The sequence below is a fragment of the Schistocerca americana genome, chromosome 8 (assembly GCF_021461395.2).
Source record: "Schistocerca americana isolate TAMUIC-IGC-003095 chromosome 8, iqSchAmer2.1, whole genome shotgun sequence".
NCBI lineage: Eukaryota > Metazoa > Arthropoda > Insecta > Orthoptera > Acrididae > Schistocerca > Schistocerca americana.
Genome location: NC_060126.1, coordinates 346,931,297 through 346,938,484, shown reverse-complemented (window position 1 = coordinate 346,938,484; position 7,188 = coordinate 346,931,297). Strand labels below are relative to the sequence as shown.

General features: G+C 37.5%; 1 protein-coding gene across 1 annotated transcript in view; it reads left to right on the top strand.

Annotated features, from left to right (window-relative positions):
- The first annotated feature begins 2,658 nt into the window (after positions 1 to 2,658).
- LOC124545453 overlaps positions 2,659 to 7,188 on the top strand; it is a 522,016-nt gene continuing 517,486 nt past the window's right edge. Inside the window, exon 1 of the mRNA XM_047124378.1 lies at positions 2,659 to 2,859. The gene's annotated coding sequence lies outside the window, so the exon portion shown is untranslated. The remainder of the gene's footprint in view (positions 2,860 to 7,188) is intronic.

The window sequence follows — 7,188 nt, the reverse complement described above, 5'->3', positions numbered from 1 at the left end:
ATGACTTTCTTTTGACTCACACTCAAATATATGCAAGGCCATGCTAGGCGTTTTGCCGGCCTAGTCTGAACAGATTAACGACGCTCCCTCTTTTTTACTTTCATTAGTTTCCCAGATATTCTCCCTCCACCATCACCAACATCCAACGGCACAACAGTGCAAATTTTCTATTATACTTTTAATCATTAATCTTAAGTGACCAGACGTCCTCATTTTCTGGTGACAGTCCTCAGTTTTCAAGCTTTGTTCTTTAAAACTGACTGAGGGCAATAGCTGTAATCGGTTTCTTATTTTTTTGTCCCCAATTTTTTTCGAATTTCTCGAAATAACTGAACTAGGAAGATTTGGCGAACATTTTAACTAGAACTCAGACTGAATATACCAGTGCAACCAAATTTGGTATCAATAGCTTATTTTATTTCATTAAAAAAAATGTTCTGATAAAGGTGTGGAACTATTTTCTGGTGCTAATGAATCTTTCCTTGAATTCAGAACTTACTTTATACTAATGGGAGACATTCCGAGCCTCAAACCTAGTCATCTGGATAATGTGGTGTTATTTCGTTTCTCTTTTAACTGAAATATTTTTAAAATGAGGAATAAAGCAGTCTTTTTTGCCATCCACTTTCTTACGATTAAATATATAAATTACGCTTTGTCTGCATTTTTTTGTTGAGAGTTCTACAACTTTTATTAGCCGCCCCCGTGGCGCAGTTGTCTCAGCGACTTCTGTTTTGTACACATAGTCAGTAGCGGCAGCTTTAGTTTTGAGGTAGGTGGAGGCATTGCCTAAATTTTCACCGAAGTAAGTAAAGACGCCTTGTCTGCATTTTTCGAGTAGAGTGCTACACCTTTTATTAACCGCCGTGGTGGCGTAGTGGTCTCAGCGATTTCTATTTTGAAGTCATAATCAGTAGCGGCAGCTTTGCTCCTGAGATAAAAAAATGGTTTAAATGGCTCTGAGCACTATGGGACTCAACTGCTGTGGTTATCAGTCCCCTAGAACTTAGAACTACTTAAACCTAACTAACCTAAGGACATCACACACATCCATGCCCGAGGCAGGATTCGAACCTGCGACCGTAGCAGTCCCACGGTTCCGGATTGCGCGCCTAGAACCACGAGACCACCGCGGCCGGCGATCCTGAGATAGGTGGAGGCATTGCCTTTACTTTCGCCAAAGTAAGTAAAGACTGTTATGTAACTGTTTTACTTGCTTCTTTTTCTCGTTATTTGCTCAATTTTTTCGCTGTTTGATTTGAGGTTAATTTTTGCCCTAAGATTCTGCCGCCCTAGGCTGCTGACCCGTCTTGCGGAATGGTGGAAAGGGGCCTGAAGATATGAGTTCACGGTTTCCGTTACTGCTGGCAGCTTTCACGTTAAACACAAGTGATTACCATTTGTTGTTGATAACGCAGACAGGCACTGTTCAATCGTAGTACGCAACTATGCTTTTCCAAGCGAAGTCTCCAAACCGTGTCAGGTGCACGGCATATGTATCGTAGACCCAAAAAATTGGCCGCGCTTTCCTTTGTCAGCTATTAGTATCTTTAAATTTTTCATCAAACTGAGGTAAAACAGTATTTTTGAATTTTTGAGAACTATAGTCAATGGTGTTTTATGCCGATAAGTCACTGAGACAAAAAAGGGACGTTTTGGCGTACCGTTCCAGCTTCAGAAAAAAAGGAAAAATACGGGACGCCTGGTCGCCTTACAACTAATATAAGTTGGTACGAATTACATGAAAATCACAGACATTCAAACTAGCCTGAAGCAGATGTGAAAGTTAGGTGGACCTTTTGTGACAGGTAATGAAATGTTATGCACAAGTCAACTGACCTTTCGTGACAGGTAATGAAATGTTATGCACAAGTCAACTGAAGATTTATTACAAAGAAAAAAAAATGTTGTATTTATATGCAGCACAGAGTTAGTAATTTTGACTTTACGTTATCACCGCATATGCAACTGTAACTTATTTCGTGAATTAATTGTTACCGTAACGTAAGTACTTGTCCAAGCAGGCCCAGAGTTACATCTGTCAGTAGAACGAGAAAGGTTAAGTGTCATGCTAGTGCTAATGCAGACAGTAGTTGGTTGGTTGGTTGGTCTCATCGGGTTAGGGAAGGACGGAGAAGGAAGTCGGCCGTGCCCTTTCAAAGGAACCAACCCGGCATTTGCCTGGAGTGATTTAGGGAAATCACGGAAAACCTAAATCAGGATGGCCGGACGCGGGATTGAACAATGCAGACAGTAAATTATGATACATGTATTGTAAACGTTGTAATTCACAACTTCGTTCTTATTGTCTTCTGAAATTTTCATAAAAACCCCTGCAATTCCTTTGAAATACATTTTAAAAGTGCACAGCTTTAACATTTTCATTCTGGAGTTAATTTCACGACACGAAACATATTTCTGACTCCTTCACCTAACTTACTGCTAAAGTAAAGGTCACATGGTGGCACGTCTTACAACGGGCAAGTCAAATCACGCACCTAGTTGTATCGTCCTACCAACATAACTACGATACGTCGCCATGCATGCAAATTTCGCTGAAGGCAGTAGTTGTTGGCGACACTGACAAAACACGATCGTGTCACGTGGCGTTGATAAACACAAGAAGCGCGCGCACTCACGAAGTGATAAGCTTGTCAAGTCAGGCTTTTTAGTGCAAGAGCGTTGTTGTTTTATAAAGTTTTTGTTTACTGCTTGCACTTAAAAATGTTTAGTGTATATTACTGTGTTCAGTGATGAAATTTGCAGTGAATATATCGTGTGGTTACTGTTTCGGGGCACGAAGAATCGGTATGTTTACATCTGCTCCCAGTCAATGAATCAGCTGTTGGAAGCTTAGAGGTAAATCAGAATAAGTGATTAATTCATTCACTTGTACGATTACATGGGTCGTCATTCTTGACATCTTAATACGCGACGTAACGTACAACTTGTCACAAGATACACCTAACCTATACTGGTCTTTGTAAATGCGAAAATCTGAACATATTTCAGTAGTTCAGAGTTTTTCTATTTGTTGTGCCAAATGGGAGAAAAGAGTCTTACTCAGAAACTTGTATATCTACCCAGCAGTGTTCATCTGGTAGCTGTTTATATGCAATCTATTACAAATTAAGCGGTAGTGGCAATGTCATAAAGTTGCTCATGAGAACATCAGCGCAGAAATGTACATACAGAAGCCTATTATAGACATAGTGGTCTACAAAACAGAAAAAAATCTTCCTTAATGTAAATGGTTAACAGTAACAGGTAGCCCAAATGATTGATTCTATAATCCTATCGTTAATTTACCCTTGAGTTATTGTTTAGTGGTTTCTCTAGTACTAGTGACAGATTAATTCACTGTGTACTGATTCTTCATACTGTATAAAAGATGATTTCCCAGTCGCATGTGAAAGCTTTTGCAACATCTGTGGTTAGCCAAATGGTGTGTTATATACAGTTTACATTTTCGGTGTCATACCTCTCTTTGAAGTTTGGGACATTTCATTTCTCATATACCGGTACATACAGCAACTGAAAAACAGCACAATCATGTCTAGGAGACGAAAGTGCTTCGTTGTTAGCCAAACATTCAGCAAGGAAAATACAGGTGTGATATACTTTGTGTCTTCCCAACTTATTTGTGATTTATGTATCAAGCATTGCACAAAAACATGAGAAAAGTGTTGTTAAACATGATGAAAGTGTTGTTATTGGTACATGGAGCCTCATGTTTGTAGCTGACAGCAAAAGTGCAGTGTAACTATTGGTTCATGAAAAATTGTTTGCGTTGACAGTTATATTTCAAGGATTTATATTAATGTTTGACAGTTGGTCCACATACGTGACAACATTTTACAGAATTGTGGATTTTCCCCCATTAAACAACAAGTGCACATGTCAGACACTATCCATAAGTTTTTGCACATTTGTAGGATTGCCAATGACATGATATTTATACATTCAAGATATATCCACAAGTTTTTGTGCACAATTGTAATAATGTCCAGCATCATAGTTTGTGCTGTAACAGCAGGGCACAGTGCTTGGATTGATAGTATGGTAGGCTAATTCAAGTGTTCAATATGTGATTAGTGTAACTGTGAACTCTTTGGTCACATTCCACATAAAATTTGAGTGGCACATTTTTGTTTATTGGCAAATTGAGGTGATTCATTACAGTGCATGTTAAGCATGGACTGTTTTGCAAAAAGAATGGAATGAGGTGTCCTGAAAGAACATTGTTACTGGTTTTTAAAAATATATGGCTGAATATAGTCACAAAATATGTCTCCCACAAAAAGTGTATGACAAAGGCAGCCAACATGTGAAAGAGACAGTAATCATATTAAACAAGGTTCCTGAGATATTTATGTTTTAAAGAATCTGATGAGCGGATCAGTACTTAAAAGAATTGTTTGAGAATCAGCCTTTAACATGACTTTGTGCTCTGGTAAGGTTTCATGTGTGTGAAGAATTTGTAGCCTCACTGTTCTTCAGATTTTGTATCAGGTTGCTGTCAGACATTGGCATAGTACCTCCAACAGTCATATACTAGTAAGGGGTCTAGTGTAGCAGGGGATACAACCCATCGGCTTTGGACAATGACGTCACAAGTCGCCAGAGAGCAGTTTACCATTTTCGCTTTTTCTGTTATGTTTCAGTTTCGTTTTTTTACTGATTGCTTAATAAAGTGGATCTGTTTATTCTATCTCGTGAGATTTTTTTTTTTTTTTTTTGAAAAAGCCAAAAAACACTTATCAGCTATTGAAGGGAGCTACAACACTAAGAAGAATCGCTTCTCGTTTGGCGACTTGTGACGTCATTGTCCAAAGCCGACGGGTTGTATCCCCTGCTACACTAGTCCCCTAGTAAGAGCACTGTGCTCTTTTTAAACAACCTTCCACTTCATGAAATTTTTAACTTTGATTTAGAGTTCACATGTATGATGAATGTGAGAGTAAGTGAAATAAACTGGCCTGGTTATTGAAATGGTTTTCTCAATGCTCTATTGATAATGATAGCAAATTTGAAGTACAGGTATGTAAAAAAGTGGGAATCAAATCAAAGAATAATGATCCCAAAAATGTCAATAGATTAAATTGAAGATGTTGTGGAGATCTGATAGAGTGACATGGTGGCAAAAACATGTGCCATGTTATTTGGATGAAATACTGTGCATATTGATGTAACTGCTCTTTTGTCTGTGAGTTTTACAGTTTTTTTGCTTAACTAAACATTACCAAAGTACACACACGAGACTAAAGAAAATTGATAGAAAGAGGGAGTATTACATTGTAAAATGCTAGACTTGTAGCAAGGATGAGGTGGGAAAAAAACAAAAAAAAAAAAAAAAACACAGTCTGTCCATTTAACTTTAATCTTGTATTGTTTTCAAGAAGCATCTAAGCAATTATTGGGATGTCACCCTCAATAAGTTCATGACTGGTTCCTTCTATATCATTAGTCAAAACTGCTGGAATGTAATAACAGAGAATGGAGTTATGTTTAAACAGATAAAATAATCAAGATGTGAATTCAAAATTAGTGTTCATGGCTGTGTTACTTTTGGAACCTAATGGCAGATACCCTGTGTGCTTTCATTTCTTACAATGATGTGTTTATGTGAAAATGCCAAATTGCACCATGATTCAGAGTCCATGTTAAATTGTGGGCTTCCTATAACTCGCTGAGAAAATAACCTCGAATAGGAATATGCCTAGTAAAACAATAATGTTTAAACAGTCTTTGCTTTAAGCACAGCTTTGTTTTACATTTGACAGAGTCCCTTAGAGCTCTCCTGCCCCTAAATTACAAAACTCATATATGAAACCACATTTTTTGTCATTATTACTACAATACAAAATCAGATAATGCATCTCAGTCCTAGCAATACAACCTCTCTTTTTAGCTGCATGTCTCAGAACATTCAATTAATCTCTTGGAATTCCAATCTACTTTGTTGCCACACTGCAAGTTGTTGCTATTGTGGTTATCTGTTTGTGTAAGTATAACAGGTTGCTGCTGTTGAAAAATTCATATCTATGTACCAACTGCATTGTAATCCAAGCCCAATGTTCAAAATAGACATCATCAGCAAAAAGCAGTGAAAAATAAAGTTTTGCATTGGATTTGCTTGAGATGTTTATGATGTTATAACAAAGCCAATAATATTTTTGCCAACAGAAGTAACAATCTAAATTAACTCTTCTCTTCAACTCTTGCAGGTTTGATTGTACCAAGGAATTTTCATTCAATTATTGCACTGTTTTCTTTCTTTTTCTTTTGTCAATGGTCACACATTCTACTGCCTAAATGCCAACTTAAGACTTTATTATACTGCAGAACAGCTGGTATTAATTTATGTTTATATATAAAAAGTTAGTTTAATCTTTTTTGTGGCTAAAATCTGTGTCAATAGATTCTTAAGAGCAGTGGTCAGATAGGAGTAGGCTAGTTCATTTTGCTGTTCATTTTAGAATGTTAACTGTTTATGAATGCTCCTGAATATTAGTGTTGTAGATATCTTGGCAGCAAAATGAATATAGGAAAGAAACACACTGCATTCCTGAAAACCAATAAGCGGACTGTTGAACGTTCTCATCAAATTGATGGACCACCTGTCAGTAATGCCTTGTGTTCTCCCATGGTCTGGGTCATGTAGGGCTACCTTGGACAATAGCATGTTGTGTAGAAATCAACAAGCTTCATGTTGCTACTTTTCTTGTTTTGGTGTCCAGTTTCCAAGGATGAGATTTTATACTTATTACAATTTGAGTTTTGTACTTTCTGTATAAGCACTTATGTTTCACTATTCATTAAGTCTTGCAGCAGCTAAACAGATGGACACAACATAATGTATGGAGTTTCGAGGTTTAGGAGTTTGAGGTACTGTTTAGAGGGAGAGCACTGAGGAAACCATGTCTGTATGAAAGTAGATACATATGTAATAGTAATTGGAGTGTGAGAAACAGAGAGGGGAGAATGAGTCAAGAAGTGGAATTTGGGGCTAGACAGGGGACTAGTGGAGATTGAAACTAAGAATATTACAGGACTGAAGCATGTGTTGGAGGGTGTTTATTACTGGAACAATTCTGATAAGTTGGTATGAGGGGTGAATATCCAGATGGCACATGCTGTGAAGTAACCAATTAAGTTCAACTATGCCGTAAGCTTACTGATTTATAT